This window comes from Canis lupus, chromosome 2 (assembly GCF_003254725.2).
Source record: "Canis lupus dingo isolate Sandy chromosome 2, ASM325472v2, whole genome shotgun sequence".
Classification (NCBI taxonomy): domain Eukaryota; kingdom Metazoa; phylum Chordata; class Mammalia; order Carnivora; family Canidae; genus Canis; species Canis lupus.
This window is the reverse complement of record NC_064244.1, coordinates 8,110,676-8,127,928: the sequence shown is the minus strand read 5'-3', so window position 1 is coordinate 8,127,928 and position 17,253 is coordinate 8,110,676. Positions and strand designations below refer to the sequence as shown.

General features: G+C 43.4%; 1 long non-coding RNA gene across 2 annotated transcripts in view; it reads left to right on the top strand.

Moving 5' to 3' along the window:
* The first annotated feature begins 240 nt into the window (after nucleotides 1-240).
* Nucleotides 241-17,253, top strand: part of LOC125753416 (uncharacterized) — a 132,342-nt gene continuing 115,329 nt past the window's right edge. For both annotated transcript variants that reach the window (XR_007405186.1, XR_007405185.1), the window contains exon 1: nucleotides 241-763. This is a non-coding gene — a long non-coding RNA (uncharacterized LOC125753416). The remainder of the gene's footprint in view (nucleotides 764-17,253) is intronic.

Below are 17,253 nucleotides of genomic sequence, written 5' to 3'. Positions count from 1 at the left end.
TCCTCGCCCCAACCTGGAAGCGAGCGCCCCCGGCTGTTCGCGGCAGCCCCTCGGCGCCTGTTTGCAGGGAGCTCGGCTTCTGGCTGGTCGCAGATCCAGCTGCGGTTCCGACCAGTTCCCCAGCCTCGCGAGGCACACGCGCGCGTGCACACACACGCGCTCACACTCCCGCTCACACTCTCGCGTCCTCGCTCCCGCACCCCACCCTCCGAGCCGCTCCTCCGCGGGGGGGGGGGGGGTTGGGGTGACGTCAGGACTGCAGTCCCGAGGAGAGCGGCTGGAGAGGGTTGCGCGCTCCTCGCCTAGGAAGCTGGAGGCGCACTCGGGCAGGCGCCGCTCCCGCGCTCCTCCCTCTCCTCTGCACCCGCTGTCACGCTGCCCGCCCGCGGGGGAGCATCGCGAGCCTCCAGGTGAATTGAAAGTCGTTTCCGGGGGAGGCCGGAGAGGGTGCTGCAGTCCTGGCATGCCCTGAAACTGCAACTCGGACCGAAACGACCCGGCGGAGGAGCGGGCGCGCGGCGCCGTGCGCAGCCTCCCCGGGCTGCTGGAGGCGGCCGCTGCACAGCTCGCCGCGGGGCGCGGCGGCCGCACCTCCGCCCCGGGACTCCGGCCCCGGCGCCGTCGCCCGGGAGAGACCCCCAGCCCTGCGCATTTCGCAGCTGCGCTGGTGCGGGGAATGCGAGCGCGGTGGCCCCGGGTCGCCGCGGAGCAGCTGCGCGCGCGAGAGAGAGGCGAGGCGAGGGGGCGGCAGGCTCGGCCCGAAGTAAGTGCAGCAGAAGTTTGCGTCGGTTTCCCCGCCGCTCCCTGGAGCGAGTGGGAGGCACTTCTCCTCCCCTCGTTCTCCGAGGATGCGGAGGGCACACTTACGAGGCAGTCTCGCCCGGGAGGGAAAGTGAGCGTTGCCCGAGGGGGCGAGCGCCCCGGGGGGGTAAAGGCAGGGAGGGTCTCCGACCGGGCGAGGGGTGCCAGAGGGGGAGACCCCAGCGGGGCCCCGGGACGCGAACGGAGCCCGACCCGGGAGCTCTCGAGGGGGGTGGGCGGGGAGCGTGCAGGTGGAGGTAGTCACGACCTCCTCTGGTGACCTTGGCGCCCCCCCCCCCCCAGCGGCGAGCCGGGGGTTGTCAGAGGTCGCCGACAGCGCGACGCGGACCTCGCGTGGCTTCTCCCCGGGGCTGCGCCCAGGCCGTCGCGCTCCCGGACGCCGGACGACCGCGCAGGAGGAGCGAGCAGCGGCGCGAGGCGGCGACGCTGGAGGGCGGGGGCGCCGGCGAGTCCGGACCCGGCGCTCGGGGAGACGAGGTCTGAGGTCTTGCGCGACGCTCCGGCCCCGACGGACGAGCCCCGGGTCGAGGGAGGAGGCGGGGGTGCAGCTTCAGGTCGCGGCAGTGGCCTTGCGCGCCTCGGGGGCCCCGGGTGGCGGCGCCCGTCCTTGCGCGGCTCCTCGGAGGGCGAGCGCGCCTGCAGCAGGCTGGCCCCCGGCTGCTCCCCCAGGCCCCGGGCCCGCCGCCGCCCCCCAGCTCCGCAGGCTCTTCCCGCCGCAGCCGGGCTGCCCGACACCCGAGCGTGCAGCTCGCTCGTTCCCGGGGCACGTTCAGCTCTTTTGGGCTCTCTCTTCGCTAACCGGGCTCCCGGAGGAGCTTCTATCCTTTAACCTACCCAACTTCTAATGGGAAGAAAAGTTCACGGAAGCCGCGCGCCTGCCACGGAGCAGAGCCCCGCAGAGGGCGCGGGGGGCGGGGGGGGGGGGCGCCGAGGGCCGGCTCGCCACCCCCCTTCTCACCTGGGGGGGATCTCAGGGAATTTTATGCGAAACGTGCAGCGATTATTCCGGGAAGGCAACGAAGGCATCTTCTTCCAGAGTAGGAGTGTCTGTGCCCAGGAAACCGGTATCCAGCTTCTGGTACCTAGGGCAGATCGACTTTGGAGGAAGAAGGAGATGGTTGATTAAATCTCAGCTTTTAAAAAATCATTCACGATGCATCCCGATTTCCCAATTTCATTTACTCAGATTCATTCATTTATTCATGCAAAAACATTTTATGGGGCTCAGTATGTGCCAGGCATTGGGTTAGATGCCAGGGCGACAGAAACAACTGACTGTGGTTCCAGGACTCAGAGAGCTCACGGTCTGTAAGATCAGTGGTCAGGAAAGAAGATGGGAAAAATACATGTCCTACAGGGAAGGGCAGGTGCTACCTGGTTTTCACCACAGCGACTCACTCTCGGCTCAGGAACTGGAGATCAGGATCTGCTAGGTTTCATCCTCCCTGAAGGCAGGGTCACTATATCTTTCACGTTTGACGCTCAGAGGCCAACACTGTGCCAGCCACATAGTAGGTCATCACCAAAGTCTGTTAAGTGAATGGATGAAGAGATAAATTATGCATAGTGAAAAGTGTCTTTTAAAAAATATTTTTTAAAATTTATTTATTCATGAGAGACACAAAAAGAGAGGCAGACATAGGCTGGGGGAGAAGCAGGCTCCCTGTGGGGAGCCTGATGCGGGACTTGATTCCAGGACTCTGGGATCACGCCCTGACGTGAAGGCAGATGCTCAACCACTGAGCCACCCAGGTGCCCCTACTACTGACCTTTTGACCAGTAGTAAAAGGTCAAAGGTTTTGTGGGGGTAACTGAAGCCTTGGAAAGTGAACCTATGTGTTTTCTACTTTAACCCAATGGAAATTAGCAGGACCCAACTCAGTGTTCTCTCTCTGAAATACATGCATCTCTGTAGATATTTGGATTATAAGTTTTTTAGAGCAAAACCTCGGTTAATTACCATATGGAGGCCATGCTGCCATGTTTGTGTGGATATGTTGGTGATTTGGATGTGTCTAGAACAGATTGATGAAGGCATACTTTATAATTACCAAAATAATTCCTTCAAATGTCTTATAATATTTTGCTACTTAATATGCACATTTCTACTCCTGTATTTTAGCCATATTTAATTTAAATTTGATTAAAATGTTTATATATAGATTTTACCAATGAAGATTAAACACGTATGCAGAGTCTCCTTGGGCTAAAGTAATTGAACTCATTACACAGGTAGAAGGTGATAAATTCCCAGGTGAGTGATAAGGGTTTTATCTCCATTAATTTAATTTTATTACTTTTACCAGGAGACTAAAACTTCATATTTTTTCATTATGTGTGCAACAGAGTTACTCTTTTTAAAACCAGTATTTGTCAACAGTAATAATAATTTGGCAATTTGAGTCAAGAGTTTATAGGCAATAATCCTGGATTTAGTTATTGGAACCTTTGTAGTGCTATGGAGTTCCAGAATTTTTATAAACCCCATTTTCTCTACTTATGAAACAAGATTATTTTACTTAAATGATTTAATTAGACATTTAAAAACAAAATATGTCGGGACACCAGGGTAGCTCAGAGGTTGAGCATCTGCCTTCAGCCCAGGGTGGGTCCTGGGACCGAGTTCTGCTTTGGACTATCCTTGAGGAGCCTGTTTCTCCCCCTGCCTGTGTCTCTGCCACTCTCTCTGTGTCTCTCATGAATAAATAAACCATCTTTTTTAAAAAATCAGAATATGTTAATGTAGAGTATGTTATTTTTAGACATTGTAATCCGTGGTTTATGTCATTAATTTAGTATACCAACACTGACAACCAATTTGTAATTAATAAATAGAAAATACCCATATTTTCCATTATTAGGTATTTTGAAGATGTTTTGGGATATTATCAAAGTTCTAGGAAGACTATTGTGATTGTGGACAATGTACGGTGATTAAGAACTGTATTTTAGACATGAATATAAATGAATACTTTAAAAGGTAGCTAAATGTTAAGATTCTTTAACCAAACACTGAACTGTTTCTTTTGTTGTGGATATTTGACGTGAATTATTATTATAATTGCACTGTTAGATCAAATGACTCTTTCAATGACTCTTGCAGATTTGACAAGGAGTCCATTCTAGAGGGCAGGACTTTATTTTGGGAATGTAGTTAGGGTTAACCTTAATGCTGAGGTTATAGGAGTGTGAGGTCATTAATTACTGAGTTTAGAAATTATCTAGCTTTGTTTTTGCAGGTGAGAAAGCTGGGGCCTAGAAAGGTGAAGGATGTAAATCTCCCAGGATCACATTCACATGCAGAAGAGTCCCAATATAGTGTCCATTGTAGGCTTGACAAGGAGTCACGCCCTCGGGGCACCGAAGCACAGGGGCAGTTTAATGGATCTGCTATCTTTGGATTTCCTCTTTCCTCTTTCCAGCTCGCATCCTCTCTTCTGTCCCAAGTCTGAGAGGGGGTCCCACCTGCTAACCTCCTCCTCTCTCTGTTCCTGCTGCTTTTCCAGGAGCAGTGAAGGACTTGGTCAGGGGTCCAGGTCCATGACTTCCAGCCTCACACACAGGTCTCAATCCAGGCAGAACTGTGGTGTAAGTGAAGTTTGGATTGGGTGCTTCCCACATATACTTTTCTACATTTTGATACCACTGAACATCACAGGATCATAGTTTCAGAGCCAGAAGGGGCTTTGGAAATCATTTGGTCTTTACATTGATTGTCTTATAGAGGAGGGCACTCTAGCCTGGAAAAGGTTCTGTGACAGTCCATTACAGCCATTGTGCAGGACTTCGTGAATCGAGCTCTGATTCTCCTTGGCTGTTGTGTTCTGTCCCCACTGAATGGCACTGGTTGGTGTTTTATCACTCCATTAACATAAGGGTGTGGGCTCCCGAGAGAGACAACTTGCATTTACTTTATTACACTGTCTCTCATCAGCTCTGCAACCATGGGCAAATACTTAAATTCTCAACATCTTTATTTATTAGCAAATTTTTGTTTTGTTTTGTAAATAGGTATGAATGTTTGCATAATGATCTGTTTACTGCTTCTGCTTTAGGTTGTAAGCTTCATAAGAAAAGGAACAAGTGTTTCTTACTTGCTGCATGTCCTAGACAAAGCACACTGTTTGGCATACAATAAACACTTAGTAAACATTTGTTGAAAAAAGGAATGAATGAAGGAGTGAGTAGTGAGTATATAATGACAGAGTGAAGGAGGGAGATGTCCCTTGGGTAGACATCTTTTTCCTTTTTTTAGATTTATTTATTTATTTATTTATTTATTTATTTATTTATTTATTCTTGAGAGACACAGAGAGAGAGAGGAGAGGCAGAGACACAGGCAGAGGGAGAGAAGCAGGCCTGGAGCCCGACGTGGGACTCGATCCCAGGTCTCCAGGATCACGCCCTGGGCCGAAGGTGGCACCAAACCGTTGAGCGACCCGGGCTGCCCTAGAACTGGAATTCTTAATATGAGAGCCATGTCCTTGTAAGGATTCTAAATGTAGAATACTGTTCTCTTTGCATATCTCTTTCTAGATAGGTGGGACCCTGAAATGCCCCTTCCCTGAGCCTACTTCTCTCCATCACTCCTTCTTTCAGCAGATAACAGATCCATTTTCCTGGCAGCTTGGGCCAAAAACTCTGGAGTCATCTTTGACTCCTCTTTCTTTCCCAGCCAGCATTTAGTGCATTCACAAATCTTGCAGCTGTCCCTTCAAGATACATTCGAAATCTGACCAGTCCTCACCACCTGCCTTGCTTCCTGCCTAGACAAGCCTCTATGATTTCTCACCTGGATTACTGCAGTGGCTCCTCACTTTCTCTGCTTCTGTTCTTGCCCCACCCCAAATTCTAGGTTCCCCACATAGCCAGAGCAATATTACCAACACCAAAGTCAGGTCACACTACTCCTCTGCTTACATTTTACATCCTCCCATCTTACCCTTACATTTCATTACACCTTCCTATTTCTTTCAGAGTAAAGAATATAATCCAGCCCCATCTAGCACTCCTGATTTCTCCTGCTTCTCCACAATCACTATGTTTCTGCCATACTGTTCGATGTCCTTCCGGTCTTCCTGTTCCTACAAGGTAACACATATGCTCTCTCTTAAGCAACTTTGAACTTGTTCTACCCTTTGGAATGCCCTCCCCTAAACACCTGCTTGGCACTCTTTCACTCCCTTCAATTTTTTTTTTTTTGAGAGAAAGAGAGCACCACAGGGGCACCAGAGCACATGGGTGGCGTGGAGGGGGGGGTGGCTGACAGGGTGGCAGAGGGAGAGGAGAGCGAGAATCTTTAAGCAGGCTTCACCTCAGCAGGGAGCCTTTCCTGGGGCTTGACCTCACAACCCCAAGATCATGACCTGAGCCGAAATCAAGAGTCAGTTGCTTAACAGACTGAGCCACCCATGCTCCCCTTCAAATTTTTTCTTAAATTCCTCTTCTCAGTAAGGCTTCTCTTGGCTACCCTATTTAAGATTACACCCCTCTAACTTCCAAATCCCTCTCTCTTGTTCTAATTTCCCTTTTAGCTCTTGTGACTATAAATACTGTATATCCTATCCAAGTATGATTTGTGTTTCTCTGTGCACCTGGCATATAGTACATGCTTAATTAGTGTAAGACATTATTCTTATGGTGTCATCTATGGTCTCTTGGCCTTTTAGTCTCTCCTTTGACCAGGATTGTGGTCAGGGGCAGAATTTTGCCAGGATCTTTAGCTGTTATATTTGGAAATGACCTTGAAGGAATCCCAATGGTTGTTTACATCTGCTGCTAGAAATAATTAGGACATAAAATGCAGTTATCTCTCTAAGATATGGCCTAATCATTTCCATGAAATACCTTTTGACCTGGGGCTTCTGGAAGGTTGCTGCTGTAAGGTCCATCCTTAGGGCGACAGTATCACATTTTATCATGATGTCCATGAAAGTCCTTTCTAAATGGGGCAAGGGTCTTCTTCCCCTAAGGGATCACACTGTATTTCTTTCTTTCTTTTTTTTAAAGATTTATTTATTTATTTATTTATTTATTTATTTATTTATTTATTTATTTATGAGAGAGAGAGAGGCAGAGACACAGGAGGAGGGAGAAGCAGGCTCCATGCCGGGAGCCTGATGTGGGACTCGATCCTGGGACAAAGGCAGGCGCTAAACCGCTGAGCTACCCAGGGATCCCCACACTGTATTTCTTAAATGGCATTGTCTATGGGAGGCTGGGGAACGTGGCATTCCAGGAGTCAAGAGTGGAGGTCAGGGCTAAATTGGAAAACAGAGCTGTTTCTGGAACATTATTTCTTAATGGATTCACTTACTGAAGTCAGGATTAAGAACATGAGCAGGAACAGAGAGGGACTTTGTAGATCATCAGTTGACCACCCAGGTTGCATTTTCACTGCTTTTCCTTTTCTTGTCTCTTGCTACTGGGTTTTCTTCTTGCTTGTTTTAACATCACTATTCTTATTGGTTGTCCTCCTGAGGAGGAATTATGAAGCCCTATCAATTAACCAATGGGACATTATGTGAAAAAATAATAATTAAATAAAATGATCCCTGTAAAGCTATCCCCAGGGCTGGGAACAGCCTGTGCTAAATAACACTCCTTAATTGCTTAATAATAGTCTGTACCCGTTTAATGCACTGTTGACTGAACTGATGGGATGTTTTTATGGGTTCACAGTTCACAGGATACTGTGAGCGGATATAACACCTATATGTTAAAGTTGGGTACACTATTATATTTCTGCAAAATTACCATACTAAACTCTGCAACTTGTAATCCCTCCTAGCTCAGAGTAGTCTTGAGCTCAGGGCAACTTGTGAAGTTGACTTAACAGGCAGTATTTTTGGTCCTAAGTGCTCATAATTGTTTTACTTTAACAGAGAAAAATGTTGTGTTGTGCCCATTTTTTGCTCTAGAAATAGAAAGAGAGCCTTGGGTTTAGTGCTTGTAGGTTACCAGTTCTGTTCTTAGCACTCTCTGTGACCTTGTCCAATTTACATTAGTTTAGAGTTGCCTTTCTGGAGCCAGGAAAAGTTACCACAGCAGCAAAAATGGAGCCAACAACTTGAACTATAGCCGTGAGAAATCCATTTTCTTATAACTATAAAAGATGCAGCCAAAGCAACTCTTTAGGGGAGACTGTGTATGTGTGTGTGTGTGTGTGTGTGTGTGTGTGTGTGTGTTGCCAGGGTTGGGGGTGGTGGTGGTGGTGGTTCGAACTGAAGGATAGAAACTCAAACTATCATCACAATGAAAATAGGGAGTGACTTTTAGCTTTTCAAACAACTAGTATACACATAATTTTTTACCTCGTTTACAAACACATTTTGTTCTGAATGGTTTTTGTAAATAGATTGTTTAGAAATATTCTTCTCATAGAAATGTTGCTAGATGTGGAATTTAGGTTCCCAGATGCCTTGGGAAAAGCCTATTTAATTCATTGTAGAGTGTTAAGAAATGATACTATGTTTGATTTTTTACATGGGAAAATGAGTATTAATTTTTAATTACCAAAATCCTTATTTCTTCATATTACACCATGGAGATCTAAGTTGGCATTTTTGTAAGGAGTCTCTCTCTTGACTCCATACAGATTTGTTCAACAGAACAATGTGGGGTCAGGGGTGCCAGTCCCCAGGCATCAAATATCTGCCTATAACTTTTGACTCCCCCGAAACTTAACTAATAGCCTGCTGATCGATGGAAGCCATATCGATAACATAAAGCCAATTAATATATATGTTTTATGTTATATGTATTATATACTGTATTCTTATAATAAAGGAAGCTAGAGAAAAGAAAATGTTCTTAAGGAAATTATAAGGAAGAGAAAATACACTTACAGTATACTGTACTGTACAAAATCCGTGTATAAGGGGACCCAAGAGTTCAAACCCACATTGTCCAGGGGTCAACCGTGTATTTTGTTATTTACAAACTCTTGAAAATAAGTTTGTAAAATCATGTTAAATTAACAGCATAAATAAATAAAATGCATATCAACATTAAGTATGTAGACATCATTGAGAATTAAGATTTGTGTAAGGCAAATATCAGTGCTGATGTGGGGAGTTAGGATGTTCTAGTTTCCCACACTGAGACCTCTGCTGTGACCCCATTCTACATAAGATGAGGGGGCTTTGTTGAAAACTCTGAGAATTCTGATGCCAGTTTTCTCAATTGCACCTGTGTCCTTCTCATCACCAGATGTAGATGTACCTTGTAGAAGACACAAAACATTTATCCTTTTCTCTTTACTTCGTCCTCCTTCCCTCTGTTCTGCAGTGTTCCCCTCCTTCCTTTTGGCTTCATTTGCTGATAAAACCTCAGCCTTCTGGTCGTTCAAGTACGGTTATGCAAAGTGGTAAATGCCCACCCTCTAGTGGTGATCAGGAAATCTTCCCTTCCCTTTGCCTCCCCATCTACCCCCAGCTTTATTGAGATGTAATGGACGTAACATTGTGTAAGTTTCAGATGTACAGAGTATACCATCTTCATCATGTCACATAACTACCATTTCTTTTTTGTGGTAAGAACCACAGAATAGACTCTCTTAGCAATCCATTGCCTGGGTTAATGCCAGGAGCTTGTTTTTACCTACTGCAGTCTTGGCAGTGGCTGGGTCTTTAACCTCACAGCAGCTTCCAGAGACTTGGGCCTGGAGATTCTTCTGGCAGATGCATGAGTATCTGAGTGTCCCAGAATAGCAGGGGCGGGGGGCAGGAGGATCAGAGATAGTCATTGTGAAACTCTAAGGTTTCTTTCGAGGACCCCAAACATTGCCCTATGTACTTCCCTATCTATTCCACTTCTAGTTTTGTACCATGATATCCTACAGACAAATTCCCAATGGACCAGAAAGTAGGTTCAGAGCCTCTTCTTTACCCTCTCTTTTCTGAAAGTATAGAGGGGATAAGATTTTCAGAAGGTTTCATTTAAAAGTGTGCTGGGTCTCTGGAAGAGGGAAAATTGTAATTAGTTTTACTATAGTCAACGTCACCATGCCATCAACTGGCTCACAGAACTCATGAAAATTTAATAATTAGCTCTCACGTATCTGTACAAGCTGGCTTCCACAGTCTGCTCTTCTTATTATGAACAATGATGTTTAAAAAAAGGATATAACTTTTCTTCTTGTCTTCTAATCACCCTCCACCCTGCATGCTTGCCTTTTTCACTCAATGAATCAGAATAAAATTATATAGATCCAAGAGTCATCATATTTGTTTTATAAAGGTTCAGATAGTAAATAAATATATTGGATTTTGCAGCCCACATTTGGTTTTTGGTCACATACTCTTTTTTTTTTTTTAAACAACTCTTTGAAAATGTAAAAACTGTTCTAAACTACAGGGCAGGGCAAAAACAAAAATACACTGAAGGTTAGATTGGGCCTGTGGATCTTAGTTCGCTGACCCCTGGAGTAAATGATCAGGATATATCTTTGGAAATTTTAATTTAAGAAGTTTGAAATTTATAATTTATAATATATAATTTAAAATGATATATATTACAAATTGTATTATATATATTTCAAAGAAAAAGTCCAGACTGGGTGAAGTTATCCTGAACATTTTACTGGAGGACAGTAAATGGGGTTTACTGGGGTCTCTGTTGGAAGAATGAGGTCTCTGGGAATTGAGGGCGGGCAGAGGTGAGGACACACACTGAAGATGGTGAGCCCTGATAAATAAGGAAGAGCATGGCTTCAGGGAATGTTTTTTTTTTCTTCTTTCTTTAAAAAAAAAAACAACAGTTTTATTGAGATATAATTCATATAATATAAAATTCATCCATGTAAAGTATACAATTCAATTTTTTTTTTTTTACTGAATTCATAGGATTCGTGGTCACCACGATCTCATTTTAGAACATTTCCATCTCCCCAGAAAGAAACTCATACTATTTGCCATTCCCTTCCTACTTGCCTGCCTGCTGTGCCAGCTCCTGGAAGCCATGTACCTATTTTTAGTCTCTGTGGATTTGTCTATTCCTGACACTTCGTGTGAATGGAATCATAAATAGGTGGCCTTTTGTGATTGGCTTCTTTCACTTAGTATAATGTTTTCAAGGTTGATCCATGTTGTATCAGCACTTTATTTCTTTTTATTGCCAAATAATAGTCCATTACGTGGATAGATCGCATTTTATTTACCCGTTCGTCAGTTGATGGATATTGGGGTTGTTTCCAATTTTTGGCTATTACAAACTATGCTGTTAGGAAGAGTTGTGAGCAAGTCTTTGTGTGGATATACATTTTCATTTCTCTTGGGTGGATATCTAGGAGGGGAGTTGTTGAGTGCTATGATAACTTAGGTTTAGCATTTTGAGGAACTGGCAAACTGGTTTCCAAAAAGGCTGCATCTTTTTACATTCTCACCAGTGGTATAGGAGGGTTCCCTTTTCTCCATATTCTCGCCAACACTTGGCTTTTGTTTTTGATTACAGTCATCCTAATGGATGGGAAGTGTATCTCATTGTGGTTTTGATTTGCATTTCCTTAATGGATAATGTTGAAGGATAAATGTCTATTCAAATACATTGTCCATTTTTAAAAAAGATTTATTTATTTATGTATTTGAGAGAGAGAAAGAGAGAACATGTGCATGTAAGGGTGAATAGAAAAGGTGGGCAGAAGGAAGCAGACTCCCCACTGAGCGCGGAGCTTGATGCTGGATCCAGGCTCCATCCCACAACAGACCTCAATCCAGACCTGAGCTGAAATCAAGAATCAGATGCTCAATTGACTACACCACCCAGGTGCCTCACATGGTACATTTTGAAATAGAGTTGTCAGATATATGATTTGCAATATTTTCTCCTTTTATGTGGGTTGTCTTTTCACTTTAATGATGGTTTAGTTGGCGGCACAGAAATTGTGATATTTTGATTAAGTACAATTTATCTATTTTTTCTTTTGTCACACAAATCCAAATTCAGTAACATTCATTCTTATGTTTTCTTTTAAGTGTTTTGTAGTTCTAGCTCTTGCTTAATTTAGGTCCAATACATTTTGAGTTAATTTTTGTGTATGGTGTGAGGATAGCATCCAACTTTATTCTTTTGTATGTAGATATCCAGTTGTCCCAGCATTGTTTGTTGAAGAGTTGAATTGTCTTGGCATCCTTGCTAAAATCAATTGAACATAAACAGGGGGGTTATTTCTGGACTTTTAGTTTTATTGCATTTACCCATCTATATGTCTATTTTTATGTCAATGCCACATTGTCTTGAATACTGTGGGTTTGTAGTAAATTCGAATTGGAAAGTGTGAGTCCTCCACCTTGCTCCTTATTTCTCAAGATTGTTTTGGCTATATGAGTCCTTTGAATTTCCATATAAATTTTAGGATCTGTTTGTCAAATTCTGCTAAAATAGCTAGTGGGGATTTTGGTAGGAACTATGTTAAATCTGTAGATAGATCTGAGGAGTAATACCATCGAAACAATACTAATTCTTCTGACACATGAACACAGAGTGGGTTTCCATTTATTTCGGTCTTAATTTTTTCATCAATGTTTTGTAGTTTTAAAAGCATAATTATTACACCTATTTGTTAAATTACTCTTTAGTATTTTTTCCTTTCCATTCTGATTATTTGCTTTCTTCCTCTCCCCCTTCCTCATTTTCTCCCTCTTTTCCTCTCTTCTTTCCTTCCTCCCTCCCTTCCTCTCTTTCTTCCTTCCTTCTTTCTCTGTTGCCCTGGCTAGAGCCTGCAGAACAATACTAAATAGGGGGGTGAAATTGGATATGCTTTTCTTGTTTCTGATCTTAGGGGGAAAGCATTCAGTCTTCACCATTAAAATAATGATATCCATGGGTTTTGCATAGATGCCTTTTATCAGGTTGAAGAAGTTCCTTTTCTCTTCCTGGTTTGTTGAGTGTTTCCATTATAAAATGGTACTTTTTCTGTATTTATTGAGATGATCATACGATTTTTGTTATTTATTCTATTAAAGTGATATATTACATTAATTAGATGCTAAGCCAAAGTTACATTCCTGGGATAAATTCCACTTGGTCCTGTTGTACAACCCTTTTTATATGTTGTTGCATTTAGTTTGATGGCATTTTTAAGGGTTTTCATGTCTATATTCACAGGGGATATTGGTCTGTAATTTTCTTTCCTAGTGATATGTTCATCTCATTTGGGTATCAGTGTAATAGTGGCTTCTTTCCTGTTCTTCATTCTCTATACTGCTATTCTAGCCACTTGAGGGACTAGCACAAATGCCAAGATGAGAAGAGGAGGGAGTCAGGAATGTTGCGGATCCCAGGCAGCAGCATGGATATTAGGAAGAGAACCCTTACAGGACTTTGCAATGTTACATTTAAGGGACTGGAGAACTTCCACCAGGAATTTGGATGTGCTTAAACTAGAGAAAAGGGCTGTGTGGATCCTCCCTAAGAGAGCTGGGTTCTTTTGGGAGTAGATGTGTGGGTTTTCCCTGAAGCTGTTCCACCGGCAGTGGGGGAAAATACCTAGAGAAAAAGAAACTTTGGTCCACCCGAAATGCCATTCTTTCTTTTGTGATGGACAAACGTTTACCTGTTCTTCAAAGACTGTCTCCAATATTTCTTCTCTGTGAAACTTCAAGTTGGTTATGGAACACTTACATAGCATTTATTATGCCTGCCTAGCCCTTCATGCTATGTCTATATAGCTTTTATTGTGCCTAAAGTACTATCATGATTTCTGTTTAACACACAGCAATATGAAGCATGGAGAGATTAGTCACCAAGAGGTGGCCTGGATCCACAGACCCATGCTTAGCCACTTCGCTGTGTGGCTTCTTGCTGGGAGTCCTCTGTGTAGAATTACCGACTCCTCTTGCTTTCAGTGACCTTTGTTATAGCACTTGGCAGATGGTGTGAAGAGCTGATTTCTTAAATGTTTTTCTGTGAACAAATTGAAGGCAGGAACTGTGTATTGTTTATTTTCATGTCTTCAGGGTTGGGCACAGAATAGATGCAGAATGAGGGAATGAATGATGAGCATGAAGGAATGAATGATGTCTGAGGGAATAAGAAAGTAAAGTAGCAGGAGTGGAATGGGGCCTTCTGTTAACCTTCTGCAGCCTGCATTTTTTCTAGGCCAAAGAATCCCTGAGCTGCATTATTATTCAGGCCAGTGTAATTTCTGGCTTTGCCATCATATTGTTTTAGAGTTTCCATTAATGCTTTGTTGTGTCCTAATCAAATAATGCTATTCTGAGTAAAACAGATGATGAAGCTCCTGCTCTGGCAGGTATTATGCTCTTTAAACACAGTCGCTCTGTTGTCACCAAGGACATTTCTGCATCTGATATTGATTTAAATATTCAGTTATGAATGTCATGAAGACGACTTTATTTATAACTAATGAGGATTGTATTGGCTGAAGGAACTGGCAATGTGAACAATGGAGTGCATGCTTCTTAATTCCCTGTGAATGAATAGAATAGCCTCGTTGATCAGCATTCACAAGGCTTTTTGTTTTGTATGGAGAGAAAATTGAAAAATATTGGGTGTTATGATTTTACTGTATTTTAGCATCAAATAGTAAAAGTATTTTTGGAGAATTCATTATATTTTGCAGATGATTCATGCTGTGTTGAACTCTCACTGAAATCTAGATTTATACAGGTGTGTCTTGATTTTGAGAAGTTTGTTTTATGAAACCTGAATTGCAGAATAGATACATTAGAAACAAAGTCTGTCACAAGAGCATGTTTGGGTAGTTCATCAAACAAATATCTATGGAGTGGGTGTAATGAGTTTAGGGGACGGGGTCACCATCTACTCTTCTCATTCTCCAGGATTCTGATCAATAATGCAAACCAACCCTGGCAAGATTGCTAGCCAGATGGAAAAGATGAATAAGAATTTTTGTCTGTATAATCTTCAGTGCAGAGTTTTGTGAACTCTATCTAAGAGTCTGTGCCTTAGGCTTCATTCAAAGTGGGACTTTTTACTCCTACTCTTTATTGAGAATTGGGCCCACAAACTCAATGTGCTTGCAGAGGGCAGAAGGGACTAGATATTCAAAGCAGGCCCTGGTACCACCTGCTTGGACGTGGAAGAGGCTGGCAGGCTGCTTCCAGAGGAAGATATGGCCAAATCATGCCCCCACTCCCTTACCCTGCCCAGTGTCCACATCCTAATTCCCAAAAGCTGTGAATATTTTACCTTACATGGTGAAAGAGACTTTGTGGATGTGATTATATTAAAGATCTTGAAGAGAGGGATATTATCCTGGGTTATCCAGGTGGGCACACTATAATTACAAGGCTCCTTATAAGAGGGAGCAAGAGGGTCACAAAGATGTGATGACAGAAGCAGTGGAGAGCCACAGGTTGTGGATGTGGACCATCTCCAGGAGATGGAAAAGGCAGGGAAGCAAATTCTTTCTTAGAGCCTCCAGAAGTAACACAGCCCTTCCAACACCCTGATTTAGCCTCATGAGACTTCTGACCTATAGAACTCTAAGATAAGTTCTGTTGTTTTAAGCCACTCACTTTGTGGTTATATTTTTACAGTAGCAATAAAAAACGAATACAGAAGGTTGGGGGGGGTGCTGTCCAGGTGTGCTTACCACACGGAAGAAGAAACAAGGAAGAGCCCTCTGGGTCCAAGTGAAAGATGAGGTACTGGGACACCTGGATGTCTCTGTGTTTGAGCATCTGCCTTTGGCTCAGGGTGTGATCCTGGGGTCCTGGGATTGAGTCCCGCACTAGGCTCCCCATGAGGAGCCAGCTTCTCCCTCTGCCTATGTCTCTGCCTCTCTCTCTCTGTCTCTCATGAATAAATAAGTAAATTTTTTTAAAATAAAAGGATGAAGTACCCCTACTTGCTAGTGAAACATTGTCCAATTAATAGCAAGCTTCAACAGATCAAACCAACCACTTCTCTCCTGGGGAAGAGTGAGGGAGAAAATGGAAGCTGATTAAGACATCCCAGTGGGGACAAGTTTAACTCCAGGAATTAGAGATTTACATGACCAGTGGAAGATGGGAGAGCCACACCCAGGACAATTACTTTCAGGAAATCTGGAAATGTAGATCTCTGGGTCAAGCATCACTTCTGTTGTCTGCGGATGCCCATGAGCATACCTCTGGCTGCCATCTAAAAGCAGTATCTTGAACCTTCCAAGTTTCACATGAGGTCCTCTCGATGGTGAACTTTTCATGAGGGCTTTGCAGGTCATGGAGAAGTGTAGTGTCTAGACTCTACTCCTCTAAAGCTCAAGGGCTGAACCATACAGGGTTATTAACACTACCTGGCACAGAAGGTGATCGCAAAATGGTGGCAGAAGTTGTTTGCTTCTCTATAGTTTGAGGGAAGAACATGGAAAAAAGGGTTTAAACATCCGTTCCTTCATTCCCTGGTTTCTTTGTTCTCTTGACCTGTTGAGGTGGGGCTGTAGTCACCATTATGGGGCTGAGGAATGAATGGGCTGGCAAATTCTTTGTTATTGCAGAGCTGTGCAGTAAACCCCTGTTCTGAAGAGAAGAGGTGGATGTGAAATTGAATGCTAGTGGATAAATGTAAAATGATTGTGTTGTAATGTAACTGCAACTTAACCAGGTATCTATTTTGAACCTACATTATTTCAAGGGCATTTTTCTTTGAAGCTTTTAACAAATAATTGAAGCCAAATTAATATTCATTGCAAATGTCAGAAGCAGTTGAATTTTATTTTCATAGGGCCTTTGAACTTATGTGTTTACTGTGAAAGATCAAATGTTATGCCATTTTTCTACTTTTTAAAAATTTGATGAAGTTGTACATGTAACCATAATCTAACTATTAAAAGTTATAAATACCATTTAATTAAATAATGCATGCCTTATTTCTTACTACTCTCAATCGAGTATTTTCAGAATAATTTGCATATTACCTATTCAATCTTTAATTGCCTCTTAAGAGTTAGATTTGCTCCTGGTATGCCAAAAGCAGCAGAGAGGGGTGCTTGGGGTGGAGTGTGGCAGGCAAGCATTTGGTTCTATGTAATCTCAGAGGATGAAGGTAGGGAGCAGCCAAAGTTAGCAACAGGAGATCAGTAGGAATCTACAAATTAAGGGGGAAGGGGAACCAAGTCAAGCCAAGGTTTCCAACTGTGATCTAACGGTTTGGAAAAGAGTGAGAGAGGGATATGTCATGGATTAATTGACATAGCAAATGGTAGGAGTGCAGAGAGCCAGTTGCTAGGGCATTACTGAATAATACTGTTTGAAGCTATCGTAGTTTGGACTGCCTTTACTAGCTCAGATACTCGGGGGTTGCTCTTGCTAGCCCATCGGGCACAGGTTCTGGTCTGTAAAACTGTATTCATTTGGCTTTTTGCTCCTGGTTATCAAACTGAATCATTTCTCCATTTCTAAGACCAGAAGGCCAATATCAAGAGCTGTTGGTTTCCATTCATGGTCACTAATCATTTCAGTTTTA